Below are 20719 nucleotides of genomic sequence, written 5' to 3' on the forward strand. Positions count from 1 at the left end.
TGTGTGTGTGTGTGTGTGTGTGAGTATAGAGGAAAAGAGTTGGTTAATGTGGAAGCACGAGTAACTCTGATCGGTCCCTCTTCTTCTGCCTGAAAGGAGTGGGAGGCGAGAGGGGAATCTGGTTCTGTCCCAGCTCCCATTAGAAACCTTATGCAATTTCACCAGTTCTCCATGCTTCTGGAGAGAGCAAGCAGATGAGGGGGAGAGAGAGAGAGAGAGAGAGAGAGAGAGAGAGAGAGAGTGCAGGAAGAGGGAGAGAGAGAAAGAGAGAGAGAGGAAGCAGATGAGAGGGAGAGAGAGAGAGTAGGAAGAGGGAGAGAGAGAGAGAGAGAGGGAGGACAGGACAGGAAAAAATTCTCAATGATGAAACAGTTGGTGCCGTTATGCTATTGGCCAGGGCTTCCACCAATGGGAGGACCAGCTCCATGGCAACAAGCTCTGTCACTAAGAGAAAAGCAGCCATCTCCCTCTACACCCCCAACCATTTTCACATCACCCCCATTCCCCAATTATCCACCACATACACATCTACACTCAACTCTCTCTCCCGCACGCACACACGCACGCACGCATACAGTGATCTTTTCTGCAATCTACTAATCAACACTTGCCTGGTTTATTCTTGGCCTGTTTGTAGGGTGGTGCGCAAGATCTATTACTAGCAAGCCCTGATAATTCATGAAGGTGAGAGCCTCCACCAGCCCCTGAGGAGCGCCTGTCCTCCCCAGGGCCAAAGTCCAAATAAGGTTCCAGGCCACTGGGCACTACTCGGGTCCAACACCCGACCACCAGCCCCCTACTCTCCCTCCTCCACTCCCTTCTTACCTGTCCACCCACCATCCCTCCAACAAATCACAGCCGTAGGGAATTGTCGGAAATGACTCGAATTACTAGCAATTCACCCCGCAATTCATTTTTAATGAGGCACTAGCCTGGCGTGCTATTTCACAGGTACCCAACACGCACCTGTGCCGTGCAAGGATCCTGACCGTCTTGCCAGACGGGCACAGAGAGAGAAAGACAAAGTTTTGTGTGTGTATGTGTCTGTTTCAAAATACATGGGACAAAGAATAGAAGAGATAGCTGTGTACCGAGAATAGAATTACAGAATAGAATAGAATTTTAGCAAAAGTGATACCGATGTTCTTCTGCTGACAAGAAGTGCATGGAGCCAAACAGCCACTCGGGATAAGATATCATCATGAGTCACTGCCTGCATTAACAATTCTACCATGGTACAGGCAATGCAATGACATGAAACACAGCAGAAGGCAAACATCCACTAGACAATTTCCCCTGCAATATCTACATACTATAATCATATCTACTTACTGCATTTCTAAGGTTTTGTGTTAATGCCACATGATAGATGACGGCGATTTCTGCAATAGTGAAACATCCCAAAAGTTTACGCCACAAATACTGGTTGGCTGCATCAAATCTGTAAATTAAAAGATTATTCCTCAGCAAAAGTAATTTGAGGGAAACTCTAATATTCTCACTTTCAAATTCACTATTCACTTTTTTTCAAGACACTTGGGTTGGGAGGGAATTTCTGGGCTGCATGTTGTAAATTCAACTCGGATAGAGCCCGTCAACGCTGACTATACCCAAAGTCCTTTTAAGTCCCTACACTTGGTAGCCATATTGCAACGCTTTTTGGGCACTCATCGGGCAACCGTTTCGGCAGAAATGCACGTGCGCAAGGCTTCACAACACCAATCTTGCTCCAGCGGCGAGATCACAACACGATTGGCACGGTGTATACACAAAACACCACATGATTGGCTCAATGTATTCACATATCGACGTTTTGCCGCAGAAGGGGTGTGATATGCATAGACAACTGCCATATTGGCGTTACAAACTAACCCCATCCATTTCTATGGAGATTTTTCGAGTGCTGTGTCTCCTCATTAGAAAGTCTCTGCTATACCCAGGTCGCTGCATGATTGAATAAGGAGATCAAACCAAAACACAAGAATTGATATATATATATAAGTATTTTATTTTTAGGGCTTGTATCATTCATAATATGGATCCAGAGTTTTGTTAATGCATTCTTTTTTTAAGAGTTAATGTGTAGCTAAGTGTAGCTAATCCTGTTAGCATAAATGGTAATACAGATGCAACGTTAGTATGAAGATAAGCATGTTACATTATCGGACCGAAGTGAAGCAAAGTGGGTGTGTCATTCGATAGGTTAGATATACACACTACAAATTCTGTTGACGACTCCTCACTGGTTCAAAACAAAAGTGAAAAAAAGTGAAAATGCTGGCTGGTTCCCAAGATAGCATCGAAATTCAAGGATTTGTTTTTTGTTTTTTTTTAAGTATATTTTTTTGGGCTTTTTATGCCTTTAATGACAGGACAGTTAAGAATGACAGGAAGTGAGTGGGAGAGAGAGTCGGAGTGGGATCCGGAAAGGACCACGGGGCAGGAATTGAACCTGGGTCGTCTGCTTACGGTGCAGGTGCCCCAGCCAGTTGCGCCACAGCTGGGGCCAAAATTCAAGGCATTTTGAATGGAACCAGTTCAAGAACCAGTTCTCTCTCAGTTGGTCGAAAAACGCCTTGAGAGCAGCTGAGCCAACATCCACCAACTGGTCATCTGTTGGTTGCAAATAACCAATTAATAATGCAACAGAACATGCACAAGGCGTGTTCTTTGCAGTCTTCCTGTACAGGCAGTGAGGTGGTAGCCAATGAATAGAGTAATATTCAGAATAATACTGTCCTACAATTAGGCTAATGCTGCCTAATTATCTATCAAACAGGGCAGATCAGCTTCCAGTTGGTTAAGAGTGCCGTTAGCATTGAATTTACTTTGTGATGATACTAAAATAGCGTGGCAATTTGGTAATAATGCAAGGACTGAGATACCTTTTATCAGGTAGATTGGTTGTAGTGAGAAAAGACGACCTGTCTGTTGAGACTGGTCCTTTAGGGTTTCCAGAAGCGTTCTAGCAAGAACAGAGTTTGCTGGATTTAAACAAAATGATCACAGCAAAAAAATAAAAGAAGTGCTTATCTGAGGAAATGTCTCCTGAAGTACAAAAATTCCAATGTCAAACCCACTTAACCACTTTTGGAGCAAGGTAGAATATGAAGACAATGAAGAAGGAAGTGGAAATTATATTTACATGCAATATCTTTGTTACGGCATATGATAAGGGCAACAGCCCAACACACAAGATTATAAAATATTTAACATGAAACATTGCTTAAATATTGTACAATCTGTAAGTAAGTAAGTAAGTAAATTTAATTTATAGAGCACATTTAAAACAGTTTCCACTGACCAAAGTGCTGTACAGAGGATATCTGAACACTTTGCTTGACAAACACTTTGCTTGCAAAGGGGTGGAAAGAGGTGCTGCAACTATGTTCCCTGTTATAGACTAAACTGCAATTTAGCACATTTCCTGTTTATTCCCATATGGTTAATTACCACATATTCCTGTTAAGTCCCATTGAAAGTTTCCCACTTTGAAAGTTGCTGGAATTTTGCTGCAACCCTTCTTGGTGTCTTGGTAACCTTGACATCTATGCAAAGCTTAAAAAAAAAAAAGATCTTTGCTTGCTTGCAGCAATTCATTACTTTCATGTAGGCGTTCCCCATTTTAGGAGCGCTGCCCTATTTTATCAGACATACACAGGAGAGGTGTTGCCTACTGTGGGAGATCCCCTAACTATAGTGAAAGGAAGGCGATTGACAACCAAGCCTATTTCACATTACACAGCATCACTCCAGGGTAACAGGGTGAACGGCACTCTGCATTCGTACTTGCTTTACGGCAAGCGTTACAATAGCTGATCGAATATCCCAAGACACATTATGTATAAACTGTACCACTCAATACATTTTTCCAGCTACACACTGTTAACGGCTGGTCTGACAAAATGCCAACGGACAGAGCCAGACGAGAGAAGAGAAGAAGCAATGGGGCCTCAACCGAGCTAATCTATTCAGATACCTCTTTTCTTAATCTTTCCTTTGAGTCTTACAACATCATTAGAGTGCTCTTTGACCGCATTAAGAGATACAGCATATTAAAACCTAATCAAGAGGCATGCCTGCAAGACCTGATGGTCACTTACCTATCCTGGGTTTGGCATACTAATATAAAGTGGGCATTACAAACATAATACCAAGAGTTCTAAGAATACGGTCCAACTGACACTACTGTCAGACACAGTCATCATTGTCAACTGTTAGACAACGTGAAAACTGTATGTTCAGGGAGACCATGGGGCAGGGTTTCCGTTGTCCGGTAATCACCGGACGTTGGCCGAAAAAAAAAATGAAATGTCTGACAAAATTAAATCTCTCCGGTCAAATTGTCAGATTGAAATTGGCTAATAATCCCGTCCCCTAACGCAATCTGAATTTGAGAACAAGCCTTAATATGTAAGCCTATATTATACGTCCTCTGGCTATGTTTTTAATTGAACAGGCTCTACCGTTTGAAAAGTAAGCTATTAACTCATTGAGTGCCTTCCTTCCCATGCGTTGAGTGCCAAAAACGTAATATTACATTTTTAGCTTTTTTTTTTAAATTACGAAACTAGACACTCTTACACACCTTATATGTGATTTTGAGAACTCTGTGATGAATGGAAATGAAATATATGACGATCGAAAACTCATGAAAACGCACAAGCTGTTTTGACATTGACATTGTAAACGTTCTCTAAGAAGAGTGTAAAGCAGTTTGTAGTAGCCTAAAGTTAACCACAACGTCGTCTATTGCTGGAAAAAAATAGCGAGCGGCCTATGATAAACTAATAAATGCTCGGCGAAATGGATTAAAGTGCATGGCTGGCCGCAGTTTGACACCCCTGGTTTAGTCATTCGTTGATATGTAAAACACTGACGATGTAGGCTACATTTTTCATTATTGTTCACTCGCTTTGAGTAGGCTGTGTCTTGAAACGATATGCATTGTAGGTTGCACATGAAGCTTATAAAATACATGAATAAAATTCACAGATCCCGCCGTTAGCTCAACTCTTATTACAGTAGGCTATAGGCTATCGGAGGAAGCAAACAAGGACTAAAAGTTAACGTGATAAAAAAAAAAAGGCATGTGTGGTTTACGCCATGTGATGTGTTTCACGGTATGAGTTGAGAGCCCTGCTTTGCTTATATTTTTTGGTTAACTTAACTTGCCTGAAATCAGAAATATTTTTGAACAATGGATGATCCGCTTGGAGGGGACAAGCTCTTGGCCTTCTGCTGTACCACACATTTGATTTTTTTTGATCGCCGTTTATTGTATAGTCTAACTAGCCTACTAATAGTTAACATAATGTCACTAGTCCACAGTGCAGGGAACAGCTGTCATTGGTAGGCTGCATGCAGGCACATGGTCAGACAGGTTTAAGGAGCTTTGATTTGTTTTGTAGCGGGCGTTCTATGGGTTGCCAGGTTGGTTCTATGGGTAGAGCACGCATTTGAAATATCGCTCGATCACGCAAATTTGATCGTGGGAAGCCAAAATCGTGATCGTGATTAAAATTCGATTAATTGTGCAGCCCTACAACACTTCATATTTCATGAAAGACTCTAGGACAAAGCTCCCGAAAATAGCTTGGCATTCAATGAGTTAAACAACACGCATAGCCTATGCTGCATTTCAAATAGGAAGCGCACGCTTAAAACGTCCATGTTAAACAACGAACAAATGAGTGAGGCGGTTCAAACATGGCCAGGCCCAGGCAGACTAGCCTTTTTAGTTTTTTCAGAGGCCCGACGCGATGGATGATGATAAATTGGTGACGTCTGAAGCCTCAGATGTCCGGTCAAATCCACCACCACCAGATAAAAAGCAGAAGTGTCGGGCGTATCTGTCGGAATCAGTGACATTGGAAGTGGAGTTGCGGGGGGTGCGGCCGCTCCAAGACACTGTCATTCTCCGTGTACACTGGACATGCAAAGTGTTCTTTACTCAAAGCATACAGTAGGCCTATGCGTTCTCTGTCTATGATCTGCAGGGTTAGGGCCTCCTCGACGAGGCGATTACTGGTCCGTGGATAATTTCTGGCACAATTAAACGGTACCATTGAACCGCGGCCGAAAGAAAAAGAAGCTAAACATTTCCCAGAATAGGAAACATTTCTTAATTTATTGTTATCAAATAAAGAGGCATAGCATTAGGGGGTAGTGGTGTGAGCGCTCATTCTTGTGGGTGCGCATCTGTGTCAGTTCAACAGTCACTACTGGAGATAACGTGGGTAGCAGCAACAAACAACGTAGCCTTTTTAAAACAATGAACGAAGCGGACTCTTGCTGTCCATGAAAAGATACTGGCTATCTTGTTAGGCATGTTTAAGTTAGGCTAATGAACATGTTGCATTCTATACAGCCTGATTATTTAATTCTTTAAGCTACATAGCCTGTCTCCAGTTGTAATTAAGAAGGGATAATAGGATATTTGACTGGCATATCATCAAAATGTCCGGAAAACGAAACCTCTGCCGGTCACTTTGACTGAAAAAATGCTGCATTTTGGAATGATGGAGGAAGTGAAACTAAATCAGTGGAGCTGCCCCTTGAGTCAGACCCCATCCAAAACTGATCCATTCTGCACCTTTGCCAATGAGTTCAAAACTTCTACTTACTTAACTTACAAATTAAAATATATTTTATATAATTGAAGAAAAATCTAATTTTCTAACACTTGTTTGGCATCTTCATCAGTGTGTGGGTTAACTCTATTAACACTTAAAATACACCACATATAACAGAAAATCCGAATAGATCGACTAATAGGAACAGGAATATTGGTATTTGATGCACATATTGACATATGTTGTATTTTAACTTCTCACATAAACATAGACTGTTTGTGTCAGTATAGTTGTGCAACTTACTAGTTCCAAGTTCCAAGACACTGAAACCTTATTTAACAGGAATTTCACTGGGTCTGGTATACACCCAGTAACTCCCGCCTCAGGCCTTCTAGACATGCCAGCCACCCTAATATATCCAAGTCCAGCTTAGAACAGCCAAATATAGACAGCCCTTGCATGCCCCACACCCTTAGACCCTCGGGTCACAGTCTGGAAACCCAAACTGAGGCTGACATGGCCAACACTGGACACCACCACCAAGGAAAGCATGGGGAAGCATAAACATATAACTAATGCTGACACCAATACGTCATGATTACTGACACACATCATTAGGGACGCCAGCGTCAATGCTGTTACACTCGTCACGTATGCGCTCACAAGCAGATACCATCAATGGCACGCCTGCTGCCGACGAGCAACGAAACCAATACACACAGGAGAGGCGGAAACCCAACACCATCAATGACATGCACGTGCTGTTCCCAACAACAGGAACACATCAACAAGCTGGAGCCAAGACTGAAAGAAGCAATCCACGACTCCACAGCCTGACGCTGCTGCTGCTGCTACTGCCAAGGAAACGGTCTCGACTTTTGAGATCCACAGATTCCCAAATGAATGCATATCCACAGATTTTGTTAGAGTGGTGAAATACATTCACACCGCTGACATTATATTGAGGAAAAAGTATAGCCAACCAAGCTCAAGTAGCTCAGTGTAGCCAGACGGACCTTAACGTAGGCCTAAATTAGGACTTTAAAAATATCGGTATTAAATTATCGGCCAGAATTCTGTTATCGGACCGATAATAATATTTTAATTTTTTCGCTTATCGGCCAATAATATATCGGCCGCCGATATATTGTGCATCCCTAGTTAAAATAAATGAAGGAACTAGGCGACTTATTGAGGATTCCTAGCCGCAAGACGCAAGAATTCCAGTGTTTGCCATTTTGGAAGACAGCTAAGCATATTTTAACTTAACTCCAAGGTTAGTGTCGAACCTTAGAGGTCTTAATTTGAAAGGATTGGAGGGGGAAAATAAGGAGAGACCTCCATTAACCATCCTTAGCGTTAAGCAGAAATCCTCACGGTTCAATGGAGGAACTAGGTGACTCTGCGGTGTTTGTTTGGGTGTGGTGCTGCTCGGAGCTCCGTGTGGAGTTTGGGTGTAATTAGACGGAAGCGAGAGCAGGCGCTGGCGATGACGCCAGTGCCCTGACAGCGGTGGCAGGGTCTGCCTCACACGGGGCAAAGCCATCTGCTCACCTGCGCTCACAGCGACCGCACTCACGCTCCGCTCGGCTTGCGAGGCCAACACACAGGCATGGGGTGTTTTTCGCTCCGATTTGCTTCCCCACCGTTTTCTGTTCCACGCTTCTCTTGCCCACGCTCCTCCCTCTTCATCTCTCTTCTCACAGCAACACTCCCCTCCCAACCTCCATTTTCAACCCCCACCTCCTCTCAACAGCAAATTAAAAAGATGATACAGGAACTAGTTTCCTGGATGCGGATTAAGCCTAGTTTAAAACTGCAGATCTCCGCTACAAAAGAGCTTTTAGTCTGGGACTAGACTTATGTTTGGGAAACCAGGCCATTAACTATAGATGAGACTCAGACACTACAGCTTATTGAGCTACAAAACAGCTGCTGTACATCTTCATTGGGAAGTGAAGCCCAGGCTGCCAGACCTCATCTACAGGTCACCGGCTCAGAGTTCACCCGGAGAACTCTCAGGGGCTTAATGACTCATCGACTGATTGCTTGCAGCATAAACACGGAAAAGGGATCCACACTTTTCTAATTAGACATCATTTTACTTCAATTAGGAAATGTACATGCATGGAGATGGGAGGGGAGGGGAGGAGAGGGGGCGTTAAACTGGGTGCTCTTCACTGATGACCTGTGATAACGTCCTGCCCATTATGGTCTGGCATATATTAATGGCAAGCCTGTGAGCTTGACAGTTCTGACTTTATCTACATTCAAAAAAGGAACAAAAATAACAGACTATTTCTTTGCCTTGCTGGTGAGCACAACTGGGGGGTTCTAATTCAGCACTGCACTTTTCGTATGACTCACCGGCCGAGTGTTCCCGGGTCGAGCCACAGCCCTGGTGGGTGGTGGGAGCGGTAATTAGGTGCAGGGCTCTCCGGCTGAAAAGGAGAGAGAGAAAGAAAGAATAAAAATCAGGCGTCTGCATTGCTCTCCTGTCTCTCCTCAAGACCCCGGACCCTGGGTGGCGTCTGCATTGCTCTCCTGTCTCTCCTCAAGACCCCGGACCCTGGGTGGGCCGATCGGATCCCAAGTCTCGTTCCTCTTCATCAACTCCTGCTGTGGCTTTCATTCCCAATCGATCAATCAAACTAATTAGGTTCAAATGCCAGGGCACCACCAGGGCGAGCGGCACCAACAGTCTTGTGCAACTTGTTTCATAGCTATACGTTTCGCAGGACAAATATTACATGTGAACTGAATCTACTTACCGCTTTCTGGAATTCTTCCAACATATTTACATCTCTAAATTCAAGACAGAGGGTTCTCATGATCCATCATTCCCTTGTTAATTCTTGAAGATTTTTTTTTTTCTGGCACTCGAGTGCTTTGTAGAAACTAAGCCCAGTATTAGGCCTCCATACAACTGTGTAAACCAACTACAACTCAGAACATATGACAACCAACTCCTTCAGTAGTGAAGCACATGGTATGTACATGTAGCCAAATTTGGGGCGTGTGAAACAACTCCAATGGCTGCATCAAATCTGCTATCAAAATGGCAACTCTGCTCTGCTTGTAGATCTACACAGAAACATTTGGCATGCTTTAGCTTCAAGTTGTTGTCCGTCTAGGGGGCCACGGAAAGCAACTGCCAATACTTCCTGCTGCATAACATGGTGCCATTACACAACAGTCAGCTTTGGTACATTTACTGTAATTAAACAGCATAGTGCTTATGGGATATGTATTCCTAAACAGCAGAGGGCTTATGGGATATGTATTCCTTTCATGGCTGAATAAGGACAGCGTGCTGCACAATGCATGAAAAAGGGAATAGATGTTCTCCGGTGATAAACTAGACCTACATCTATGGGGTGGATAAACTAGACCTATATCTATGGGGCTGATCACTCTGAAACAGAAAAAACACCTACTCCAACGCCAAGTACAGAGGCTTTTACTGATACTGTACATCTGTGGCTCAGCAAATCTAACAATGTTTTAAATGCTTTAAAAATGTGAATGATAATTGTGGACATGCGTCAGGCATACAATCACCATAATCTGACAGGCATCACAAAAACCTGTCATTTGTTTTTTAAGGGTTTAAAACTGCGCTGACAGCATAAAAATTAGTCAAATTTCCAAACAAACAGGCATCCATGTTTGCCAATTATTTTGCATTCATACAGCACAACTGACAGGAGTCAGTGGGCAATTATTTTGCATTCATACAGCACAACTGACAGGAGTCAGTGGGCTCCTGTGGAGGCCAATCTTGGCAGAAGTTGGCAGGAAATATTCACTTTGGACATAAAAGTTTAATGGCGTTCTAAGCTGCCTACAAAAAGGGGTGGCACACACTCCTCCTTCGTTTCAGTAGCTCACCATCCCTTTTTCCCACGGAATGCTCATCAGTATGCACGTCATGTCCGCGGCATCCCCATTCCCTACAACCTGGCCTGCCATAGCCCAGAACAAACAAACAAACAAACAAACAAACAAACAAACAAACCTACCTGTAAACAAGCCAAAGGTAGGTAACTTCACTGTGGACAGTAAGCATTTGGGTCTGTCTTGGGTTTAATTAGCTCACCCAAATAACCATAAAGAGAACGCAATGGTGCAACGCAAAGGTGCAAAGTGCTGCTTGTTGTTAAGGATGAGACCATCATACCGGCAAAGTAATGCTCTAATGTAGGTTAATGCCTGTGTAACAGATCTCTCTACAGACTGTTTCTTCCTGGTGTAGCTGCCGGTTGGTAAGAGCTTTAGTGTTATGGCAGTCCTATTATTATTATGGGTCCTGGGGAGGGAGGTGTGTGTGCCGAGGGGGTGGGGGTCATATTGAATGCGTTCAGGAGCAGATATGTGTGACAAGAAAATTAAACTCCAAAAGTGCCTCTTCACTTCGAATTGAAAAGCTTCACAGAGGGAGGGAAGAAATGCAAATGATAATTTGCCAGTGAGGAAGCAGGTTTTAGTGATAGTGACAGTCGTCACGATGGTATTGATTAAGAGGAAAACATGACAGTGATGGCGGCAGGAAGCATAGAAAAAGCAGAAAGATTGTCTGCTAGACAAGGCATAGAATGGAAAGAGCGAGAGAACGAGCGAGCGAGAGAAAGAGGAGTGTGAGGTTTTTGAGAGCTGAAAGCGCGGTGAGGCCATGAGGACTGCTTTCTATTTATAGTGGCATATTTTTTATTCAAGAGGGCTTTGCTGCGGTTTTGCGCTCTCCACTTCCCTCTCTCTCCTTCTCCCTCTCTTCTCTCTCCCTCTTTTTTCTCCCCACTTCTCTTCTCTCTCCCCTTCTTCTCCCTCTATCTGTCTCTGCCTCCTTCTCTTCTCTCTCTCTCTCCCCATTTCCCACGCTTCTCATCTCTCAGCGCATTAGGCCATCCTTAAAAATATTTTCGTTTGCCGTAACCCGACCGACCCTGTCAATTTAGAACCGACCCAAATATTTATTTTTTTCCCCTTTTAGTCCGACCCGACTTGCGGTTGTAAACTTGCGTTAATACCCAACCGATTGTTTTTTTTTTTTTAAACAACCAATACAAATGCAATAAAATAATATTTATTTTAGTAGGCCCAAGTATTGTGAATATAAATTGCCTACATGCAAACGTGGCTCACTTAAAAAAACCTGTGGCGTCATCTCTACACCATTGGTTTTAATGATGTCACACTATGGCCTACGCTCGTTTCATTCATTCACACAAACTGATAGCAGCTTTTACTTGGCACGGTTCTGGAAGAACTGTGGCCAGATCTTTCTCATCCCTCCTCCCCTAGTCTACTTGTTGACCGTGTCGGAGTATTGAAATTGGTTGTGGTCTATTCAGCATTTCTCAAAATATGGGTCCGCAACATGGAGACTGCTGGTCATGGAGTCGTGGAGTGAAATTAGGCCCGGTGCTTCATCTGATAATTTGCTGCGCAGTTGATCAAGAAACGATGGATCGTGAAAAAGAAAACAAACGTTTCTGCTATCGATGTCATTAAACATGGAGCCCTACAATTAAGTGGTGGTATGAGCATTCATTCAGTGCTTGGCGTGGGCTTGAGAGAAACTGGAAACTAATCGATAACGTTGGTATCAAAGCTCTCCTTCAACCTGTTGGAAGGCTATTTATTTATTTAACGAAACTTAATAGAATGACGTTGTTTTTGGAACTTCCTTAGAAACAGAGCAGAGACTGTATAATACACTGTATAACATTGAGTATTGTATAGTCAAATTTCAATATAACGTGGCCAAGAGCTATTGAAGCCTTCTTTCTGGGTACATGTAGATGAGCCCTATGACCCAAAAGTCTGCCATGACCGGGCCTCAGGTCAAAGAAGTTTGAGAAAGGCTGGTCTATATAACCTGCATCAGAATGAGGTTTGCAATGGTGCCTGAAGGCACGGGTTGAAGACCCAGTCAGTTACGGCCGCGATATGCACATTTGTGTAAATTCATTCCTACGTAATCACCATGACCAAAATTGTACTTTTTTTTTTTACTTTGAATCTTGAAAAAAAAAATATTGACCTACCTACCGACCCATTTTTAATTTGTTTTGGCTGTTACTGCAAACAAAAATATTTTTAAGGATGGCCTTATGCTGGTAAAATAAATAAGGGGAGAAAAGCTGGCTGGAAAGCAGGTGGAGATGCAGACAATGCCAGTGACAGCTCCAGCAGCGTGGGAGGGGCGAGAGAGATGGATGATGGGGGCTAGAGAGATGGATGATGGGGGGGGGGGGTGTATCTCATTAGGTGTGTGTGTGGGTGAGGATGGAGGTTAGGATGCTTTCTCCTGATTCCCTGTGCTTGCTTATTGGAGTCATCTTTTGGGAAGAAATTCCTAACAGGCTGCACCCAACACCCTCTCTCCTCGCCATATCTTTAATCATCCATCCATTCTTGCTTCTCTCACTCTCTCCTTTTCTTTCTTTCTTTCTTTCTCTCTCTCTCTCTCTCTCTCTCTCTCCCTTTCTACCTCCCTCCTGCGTTGCACCAAACACCCCCACAGATAAAACACACACACACTGACACACACTCACACACACACAGTCACACGCACACACACAAACACAGTCTGCTGTGCCAGTGTCACTCAAAGTGACGCCTCTTCCAGGTCTCCACCCTAGTCCCCTCCCCCTTCCTACAGAGGACGCAGTAGCAGGGAATTCCTCATTACCTCATCAGCGTCAGCACTGTGTCTCACAGCAAAGGGAGACCGACCAAAGACCTCTCCAACTCAACACCAACACACACACACACACACACACACACACAATATCAATAAAAAGTAAGTTAGCCCTATTTCATTGGGGCTGACTGATTTCAGCAAGGAAACACTACGGAGAGAGAAAACCTGTTTGAACATTCTCAAGATGCTAGAATAACACAGAGGCAGAGCTGATGGCAACAGCCAGTAAAAACCCTGCACACCTGAATACACACATCAGCCCTGAAAACCCTGCACACCTGAATACACACATCAGCCCGGAAAACCCTGCACACCTGAATACACACATCAGCCCTGAAAAGTTCTCACAGCAAACCCGATGCACAGAATGGCAGATCTTAAACTTAGATAACACACACACACACACAATTATTATCATCATTTTTTTTAAATCAGCAATGCAAGACAACATAGCCCACTTGTGGTTGCTTGTCAATGTTCCAATAATCTAAAAGAGAGTCTCCAGAAATCCTTCTTAGTCAGGACTTCACCCAACGGCAACATGCTCTCATGAAATCACTGATAAAAACACCACCAAAGCAATAATGACAGAAGAGTATTAGGACAAGGACAGATGGAAGATATAAAGAGAGAGAGAGAGAGCACAGATGATCAGATGCTCTAACAGTAAGAAGCCTCTGGAGGAGAAGACTGTACAATCCATTCAACATAAAGCCAGCAGCCTGGAGTTTACAGTACGCAACACTAGTGAACATACTACACACTCACCCAAAGACACACACACACACACACACACCTTCTGTGTTCTCCTGTTCAGCTTCTGTGTCGTCTTCAGGAAACGGGGTGTCTCAGTGACCACGGCACATCAGACAGCGCTAGCTGCACTTCTGTCTGGTGATGAATGGAGTCAATCTCGCTCATTAAAAAAGAATAATGATGTCCCTGTCTGTGTTCTTCACCCTCTCACTCTGCTCTGCTCTTCCCTGCAACCTTGTCCTACCTTGTCTGCCTATCGTTAGTATTTTGTGAACGAAGGACACCTCTCTTTTTGACAACGGTGCTTTCCTTTTTTCTGAATGAACGAACGAGAGCCACTGAGCTACAGATTCTCTCGTTCTCTCGGTTCCGTGCGCACGCTCACACTGTTCCTGCCTCCTTCTCTCTGCCCCCCCCACTCTCTCGCTCCATCCCTGCTTCTGCCTCTCTCACTCTCCTGCAATCAGGCACAGTAATAATATAATTGCACTGACAGGCAGCTGAGGGCTAGCCGAGAAGCCCAGCTGTTTAAAGGCCACCGTCACACTATACCCTAATAACAAGAAGGCAAAGGCAACATGAACACACACACACACACATTATTTTAAAAGTACACAGAGAGAACACGTTATTTTTTGGTTACTTTGCTCAAAAGTGAGAGACATTAATATGAATCATTTAGTAAAAGCTCAACAGGTCAAAATGAGGTACCATCAAATTCAGTCCCATCACATGATGACCGGGCAGTGTATTTATGGACAATTAGTTGTGGTCATTCTCTCCACCCCACAGAGACCTCTTGAGACTTGAAAGGCTATTTGTTACATACAGTCCTTAACTGAGTAAAAAAAAAACAAATCTATAATTTAAAGAGGGGAGAGGACTTTATTGAACCACACTTAACAGAACTGCACAAAGTCAGTAGATTTTATTTATATAGCGGTTTTCACAGACAGGATCACAAAGTGCTTCACAAAAAAGTGCATGGAAAATAAATCAAAGTAGTAAAATAGAATAAGGATAAATAAATAAAACATATAAAATTAAAATTACTTAAACAGATAAAATGATCAGGTTGTTGTAAACAGAAGTGACCCAAAAACTAATCTAAACAAATGAGTCTTCAGTTGTACCTTAAAACAGTCAACACTTTCAGCAAACTTAATGCTAATTGGAAGAGCATTCAGGAGTCTGGGGGTAGTAAAATCATGTGCGTGGGACTGACAGTGGGGCAGTAGAATCAAGTGCGTGGGACTGACAACAGATTTTGATCAATGGACCTACGAGAGTGGGAAGGATTCTGCAAGAGGGAAGTTGCCTTCGTAGGCCAAATTTCAAATTACAAAAACATTCACACAGAAAGCCAAGCTGATCTCTTTTAGGTGACAGACAGAACTACTTAACCTCCATAAAGGTTTTGACAGAACAGTTTATTTCCTAATTACAGCTATAGATTCCAATCACGGTTCAAGGTTGAGATATTTTTTTCATATTCTACCCAAGTGTATTTGGTTGGATCCCTGATACTCTACTTCCACCCCTTTCATTTCCGTCAGTCACAATCATGCTTCTAAACTAAGCACTGGCTGAGCTGAAGAGAAATCAGAATATTCTCACCAAGTCTCTAGATGCAGTAAAAGGTTCAGCATCAAAGAGAAGGTTGCTCCCAGGGTGGGGCTTACAGAGGTGTGCGTGTGCGTGTGTGTGTGTGTGCACTGTGCAAAGGTTTGGTTCAGGTTCTCTCCACACGGAGACGCTTTTTGAGTTAAACGCACCGGTTTTGCTTCGTCTTGGCCGATCGTCCAAACGAATCCTGTAAACGCACTGCCCGAAACCGGACTTTTTTTAAACCTGGTCCCAGGGTGGAAAAATCTGAAACCGTAGCCCTTGTGAGTTCGTTTGGACGGCGAAACCGCATACCTGCGTATTGATGACGTCATCGCCACACCCCTGGACTTGACACTTATAGTATTGCCTATACAATACTAGTTTTCATACATGACATTGCCTACGATTACACTCAGTAGGATAAATATCACAACTGATGCTGCGCAGCGCCAATCATGACTCATTCTCATGACTTGGTGGGCTGAACAGTGTTTTCCCTGTGTTTTCTTGATGCATTTCTAGCTATCGTCGGTGACGCGAGAGAACTATTAGTCAGAAGTTATTAGGGAAGTGCGGTGTAAGTTTAAATTAATTTGTGCGTAGTGGCAGTGTCATTCATTTATTTTACATGTCTTACAACATAAATAAATGCATTCATAGTCTAGTGAAGTCAGATATGAGCATACAAAGACGCGTAACTCATGTTAAGCCTATGGTAGATGCACACTAAATGCGAATGCGCGATTTGATGCAGGCAAAAGTGTCGACTGTTACTAACGAAGGTATTATAGTAATATTATAAATGTGGCGACAGGATAGCCTAACTTGGGCAGACCTAGCGTTTAGTAGCCTATGCACTTGCAGTGATAGCCAAAACTAATGTGAATCGCAGACTATCCTACAACCAAAGAAAGTAAAGGAGATTATTTGTACCTGCATTAGCCAAATAAAGGACGGGACTGCACCCTTCACAAACCGTAAAAATGAAGTTTATTAGTTTTTACAGTTGACTACAGTTGGCAGTTCACTATCAGTCCACACAAACAATTCTGGTTTCCTTGCACTAGCCATTTTCATCGTAGTCTATTCTGTCTGTTTGTATAGCCTACAGCGTGCAAGCTTTGGTCAATTTCTGTAAGAGAAACATAGGATATGAAGTAACGTGTTGAGTCGTGTTGAGATGGATCCGTTTGGACGCAAATATTCTTGATACGGTTCCAGGGAAGACGGAGGAAACAAAGATCGGTTTGGTACATGTGGACTAGCCCTTAGACACGTGATCAGAGATAAAGATCCACTAATGCTACCTAATTCCTATAGGCCAGACCGCAGGAGTCCTGTGTGTGAGTGTGTTTGTTTGTACATGCATGTGTGTGTGTGTAGGTGTATGTATGTATACACTACTACGCAAGCCAGAGCCACAAATACATGCGGTGTGGAGGGGGTTGGGTGGACAAGAGGTGAAGGGTGAGCAGCTTCCCAAGATATACAGCGCTCACGTAGGGTGTTTAACAGGATCGATGTTGCCTGTTTTAAGTCAGCCAGCTGAGTAGCTCGTACTGCTGAGGCATCAAAACATCCCACAATCGACACAGTCCTGCAAAACAAGACAACCTTCGCACTGCTGAGGCTACCACTGCTGCATCAAAACATCCCACAATCGACACCATCCTGCAAAACAAGACAACCTTTGCCTAAGGAAATGGACGTTTTTTTTTTAAGTTCTTTTTATCAGAAACACATTAGGCCTACACTGGTGCATATGCAGTACTATTTATAAACACCCTCTTACCCCCAACTCCCACAAGCAATGCGTATCGTGTAGACAGTGAGCCTCATGGAAAGGTGCCCAAAATGTGCAAAGGAATGGAATACAATATTGCCAAGGATACAACAACTGCATGTGTAGCCTAAGTGTGATAAATTTAACTTGCACGAGTGCAGTGCAGCACAGCTGCTAGCTGGTCTTGATGATGCTAATGCAACTGAAACCTTATGACCACCCGCCACTACGGGCGCGATACTTAGAAACTCACACCAGCCGTCTGTGGACACAGCAAGAGCATCCCTCAGCTCTTCCCAATGTAATAATCAGACTCGGGTGGTGCCGCTTAATTAATGTGCAAATCTGAGCCTCCGTAAATGCGTATTTAGTCAATAAAACCATTAGCTAAGAGGGACACCCTACAAAGAATTTCTCCAGCATTTTTCAAAATAAAACTCTAGACACCCAGCATACTGACCTAATGCATCAATTTTATATAGTCAGAATCATGTTATTTATGTTATTCTGATACACATTATAAAAAAAAAAAAAAAAAAAAAAAAAACCACAACCATCACCGTCTTCATCCAGAAGTAAGCCATAATTGGGACTTGGTGCCTCTAGATGGTGCAGCTCCTATTTTGAAAAGTAATGTACTGTAGATAGATCTTTTGGCGTGTTATGGAGGCTGTCTCTCCTCCTCCTCCTCCTGTGTTTCCCATCAGCCCTGAGTGTGTCTTCAATCTCTCTTTCTCTCTCCATCTCTCTGTGACAGTGACCCCAGCCAAATCTGAGCCAAGACCTAAAGCCTCACCACCAGTCACCTTCCCTCAGCTAAAATCAATAATTCACATCCACACCACAGCTTTAGCAGAAAACATGGCTATAAGAGGCTACCATTGGAAAAATATTGGGTAGGCAAATGGGTGCAGACAAAATGATTGTGAGAAAACTACATGGGAAAGGGGAAACAAAGAGTGGTGGGAGGCATATGCAGTACAGGGAGAGAAGAGAGGGAGGGGAAAGATAAAAGCAGTGTAAAAAGAGAGAGAGAGAGAGAGAGAGAGAGAGAGAGAGAGTGAGAGAGCGCACGCTAGAGAGAGCGAGAGAAGCAGCAGAAGCACTACCACCACCACTCGGTCAGCGCTCCAGCAGGCATCTATAAATAGATCTTCAAATCTCTCTAGAAAAAAAAAGAAGCCATTCTGCTGCTGCTGGTGCCCCTGCAAACAGAGATTCAGACAGCAGCACAAGATGCACCATCCCTGGCAAACAAACCAAGCAGCCCCAATAAAAACACCATCTCTCTCTCTCTCTCTCTCTCCCTCTCTTCTCACAGCTCTATTGTATCCATCCCTGGCAAACAAACCAAGCAGCCCCAATAAAAACACCATCTCCCCCTCTCCCTCTCTCTCTCGTATCCATCGCTGCTACCAGTTATTTTTAGCCAGCAGCAAAGACTGCAGGTAGTCTAAAGCCTTCTTGTGGAAAAAATCACACCCGAACACATTCTGGTCTATGGCAACTGCATCACACTCTCGCTCTCTGCACAGAGCCAATAGCCGAGTTTGATGAACATAAACCATAGGTAGAAAATCTGATTGTCGTGTTAACACTACATAACTGAGAAGGAGTGCAGTTGGCATTGTGCTTGCTTGGTATCAACAGCTACACTCGCTAAAAATGGCGGAGAACTGCCTGCCATCTCAAGAGCTCGCCAGTGGCACACAAACTAAATCAGTCGTTAGTCAGAACTTAAATGTTGCTGATCTGAAATATTTTCTTTGAACAACTGTTTAGTACAGCATGAATGCTCCCCATCCTCAAATGTAAACATGTATACAAACAAAACAAAGAAAGGCACCATATTAAATAAAATCTACAAAACTATGTTTAACACGGTAGACATACATCTTATGAATATTTTTCAGTCAACTAATCACATGTTTTCACTGACACAGTCTTATATCCAAATGAATGAATAATCCACCAAATCACTCAGAAACCTTACTCAAAAATCACCAAGTGCCTTTGTCAACAAGTGGACATTATGTGAGTTAACACAGCCAGCCTGCCTGACAGAGAAAGGCGTTTCATCTTTTTGATGGTATCATTAATTGCAATGGTTTAATTATTTAGTGATCAAAGGCAAGTCATTCCTCAAGCCAAGGACCCCTCCTCAAGAAGGCTGATAATGATTTATAGACTGTGCACACAACACAGTAATGAAAAAGTCATACTAGATGACTGCCCACCACAAGCACCATTAAAAACCTTCATTTTTAGTCCATGAATGCCCAAGATCAGGGTTTGGACTAAAAGGTCAAAGTGCGCTAATAATAATTGCACCTTGTTCTGTCAGCACTGACTGTAAGTGGCCTTATGTTACCTAGGATAGACTTAAAACTATATCACGATATGTTGTGATATTTTTGGCGGTATTTGAGGATTTGAAAAAAGTACTATTCACCAGTTTTTTTCAACTTATAGCCTTAAGATCTGTGCAAATACATGAAAGTAAAACTTGATCCTGACCATCATCAGCAATGAACTCAACTCTACAGTTTGAGCGCAACACAATACAGTCATCTTAGTTCTCATTCCACATGGGAGCTGCTCATCTTGCAGCGCATATAAACACGTCATCAACTAGATGTACTGCAGAGCGGTACAAAATATGACCGCCGCCCAGTCCAGCACATTTTTTCCACAAAAATAAATCACGCTGAAAGGCCTACATGATTCTAACTGTCTTATGCATTATCCACACTCAATTCTCACTGGTATCTGCTAGACAACAAGTACCAAAACATGATTAGTACATAGATTTCACATGTAAAATTCATTTTATACAACCCCACCCCCATCTTGCCTGTTCATAATTCTGAGAAATTCTTGAATTGTGTGCATGTGTCCCGGGAATCCTTGTTGGTGTACGGTCACTAAATGTACACATAAATTATTTTATTGTAAGGCCCCCCATGAACGAAACTTGTCCACAAAACTTGGTATGCATTCGGAGGGTGTCATAATGATCCTACACTTTCAATTTCATGCAGTTTTGACCATGTCAGCCAGAGATATTGTGATGAAAACACCTAATTTTTTTGCTTTTTAATTTTTAACTAGGTGGCGCTACATATGAAATAAGTGGTAATGGGATGGGTTGACATGCCCCATTAAGACCAACATACAAAAAAAAAAGGTGGACCTCCTAGGCCCTACGGTTCTCGAGATATTCACAGAAAACTGTCTCCGGCCACCTACAGGCCAGTTGGTGTATAGTAACATAAATTAATTTATTGTGTG

General features: G+C 43.1%; 1 long non-coding RNA gene across 2 annotated transcripts in view; it reads right to left on the bottom strand.

The window, feature by feature from the left end:
- The window catches only part of LOC125301463, a 33093-nt gene that overhangs the window by 9243 nt on the left and 3131 nt on the right, over positions 1-20719 (bottom strand). The window contains exons 2-4 of one of the 2 annotated variants that reach the window (XR_007194750.1): positions 8943-9016; positions 2886-2965; positions 1708-2613 (exon numbers count right to left, since the gene is read on the bottom strand). This is a non-coding gene — a long non-coding RNA (uncharacterized LOC125301463). Of the gene's footprint in view, positions 1-1707; positions 2614-2885; positions 2966-8942; positions 9017-20719 lie in introns of those variants that run through there. The other variant, XR_007194749.1, reaches the window with a different exon arrangement.

The sequence above is a fragment of the Alosa alosa genome, chromosome 10 (assembly GCF_017589495.1).
Source record: "Alosa alosa isolate M-15738 ecotype Scorff River chromosome 10, AALO_Geno_1.1, whole genome shotgun sequence".
NCBI lineage: Eukaryota > Metazoa > Chordata > Actinopteri > Clupeiformes > Clupeidae > Alosa > Alosa alosa.